The sequence below is a fragment of the Amblyraja radiata genome, chromosome 1 (genome assembly GCF_010909765.2).
Source record: "Amblyraja radiata isolate CabotCenter1 chromosome 1, sAmbRad1.1.pri, whole genome shotgun sequence".
NCBI lineage: Eukaryota > Metazoa > Chordata > Chondrichthyes > Rajiformes > Rajidae > Amblyraja > Amblyraja radiata.
Window position 1 is genome coordinate 53,383,650 of NC_045956.1, and position 2,675 is coordinate 53,386,324.

A 2,675-nucleotide genomic window follows, 5' to 3' on the forward strand; every position below is an offset into this window, starting at 1 on the left:
GCTGACCTGTGCGCGGCTGCCCAGCCAGCAGCTGTCCGTCTTTTCATCTTTTTTTTATTTTTAGTTAGTTAAAGTGTTTTTGTTTCTGGAGTTCTAGACTTTTTTATGTGGGGGGGGGGGGGGGGGAAGGGGGAAACTACCTTTCAGGGTCCCTACCTGGTCGGAGAGGCAGCTTTTCTCCGGGCTGCAGTTTCGACCCGTCCTCGCGGCCTACCAGCGGGCCTGGAGCGGCGTTTCCTGTCGGGGATCGCCCAGAACCTCGGCTTCGGCGGCGGCACAGCGCTGGAGCGCTATCGTGGAGCAGGCGATGCCTTGCCCGGGTCGCCGCGCTGGAGCTCTGGTGAGCTGAAGATCGCCGGGAACAACATCGCGGAGCTGCGGGACTGTGGAGCGACCAGCTGCGGGCGGCGGCGCTGAACTTTTCACCGGGAGCCTGGGATCTCGCAACGAGATCGCCAGTAGTGGAGCTCCAACCGGCGCGGCCTTGTTGGCTTTGGAAGCCGCGGCCTCCAGTACGGAAGCGGCCGTTCCAGGTGTCCCAAGCCGCTGTGAGGATTCTCCCGACGCCGGAGCACCATCACCCGGCGAGAACGGCCAGGAACATCGGGCCTCCGTAGAGGCAACTGTGGAGGCCTCAATTGGCTCGACTATGGGTGAACTGGGGTTGGGGACTGGACTTTGTGCCTTCCCTCATGGTGGGAGCCATTGTGGGGGGATGTTCTTTATGTTTAAATCTCTTATTAATGTTATGTCTGTATTCTTTCTTTATGTGCTGCATTGGCAAGAAGCATTTCACTACACCTAGGTGTATGTGACCAATAAATAACCTTTGATCCTAGCTGGAATGATGGTAGAACAGCAATGGCAGGAATTTCTGGGCATAATCCCGAAGATGCCGGATCATTTAATCCCAAAGAGGAAGAAAGATTATTATTTTTTTTAATATTTTATTTTATTAGAAGTAAGTACAATCATATGGCACCAAAGTGCCTAATATATATTTTCATAATACATTTTATGTACAGATTCTTATTTTTTTTGTTATATTAAAGAAATATTAGAATAAGAAAAATAAATTAGAAAGTAAAGGATAGAAAGGCGTGAGATATTATATAGTGTGTGAAGAAAAAGAAAAAAGACGAATGAGTGAAGAAAGTTGAGAAAAAGAAAATAGAAAAAAGAGAATAAGACATTAAAAAAAATTTTTTTTTTAAAAAAGGTAAGGAGATCATTGTTTATAATCTTGACCAACCCTCGTCCAGTCCTGAAACAGTTAGTTTTTACAATTGTGTTGCACCATATGATTCCAAAAAGACGACAAATGGAGACCAACTCGTTATGAATTGGTCTGATTTATCCATTAGGAGGAATCGCATTTCCTCAAGATGTGCGGTGTCCAACATACTTGCAATCCACATTTTAAGCGTTGGTATTGATGTATTTTTCCAAAATTTAAGTATTAATTTTTTTGCTATTATTAAACCATTGTTAAAAAATAAATTTTGAGATGTGTTCAATTTATTCCCATCTTCCATTACTCCAAATATAATAATTTCAGTATTAGGTTCCATTCTTATCTTGAATAATTTTGTGAATATTTTGAAAATATCACTCCAAAATTTATAAAGGTTTATACAGGAAACAAAGGAGTGTGTTATAGTTGCGTTTTGGGATAGACATTTATCACACATGGCGGATATATTTGGATAAAATTTGTTCAATCTTGTTTTTGAATAATATAATCTATGTAAAATTTTTAATTGAATTAGATTATATCTTACATTAATCGAACATTTGTGAATATATATCAAGTACTTTTCCCATGTAACCTTCGTAATTTTTATCATTAGTTCCCGTTCCCACTCTTCTCTAAGTACCTCTGTCGATGGTAGGTCTATATTTAGAATACTATTATATAAATATGATATTAATTTTTGTGAGTCAGCTTCAATATTCATTGCTTCTTCCAATAATTCAGGAGTTATTTTTTGATATCCTTGTATATATTTTTTCATTAAATCACAAATCTGAAGATATTTAAAATATTGGTTGTTTTTCAGTTTAAATTTTAATTGTAACTGTTGGAATGATAGTAGGTTTCCCATTTCGTACATATCCCCGATCCTTCTAATTCCGAGACTTTCCCATTGGTTATATGTTTTATCAATAAGAGATGGTTTAAATAAAGGGTTTTTCGCTATTGGCATTAACAATGATAAATTTCTTAATTTTAAAGATAATTTTATTTGTTTCCAAATTCTTATTGTACCATATATAATTGGGTTCTTCTTATATATTGTGTTATTCCGTTTTTTTCGGGGAGAAGAGGATCGTTCCTATATTACAAGGATGACAATCCTCTTTCTCCATTTTTATCCATTCTGTCTGTTGGGTAGAACTATCCAGCCAATAGGAAGAAAGATTCTAAGGGGAGTAAGAGGCAACTGTGGCTGACAAGGGAAGTTAAGGATGGAATAAAACTAAAATAAAAGGTAGCAAAGAGTAGCAGGAAGCCAGAGGATTGGGAAACTTTCAAAGGACAACAGAAGGGAACAAAAAGGGCAATACTGGGTGAAAAGATGAAGTACGAGGGTAAGCTGGCCAAGAATATAAAAAAGGATAGTAAAAGTTTATTTAGGTATGTTAAGAGAAAAAAGATTAGTAAAGACAAAGGT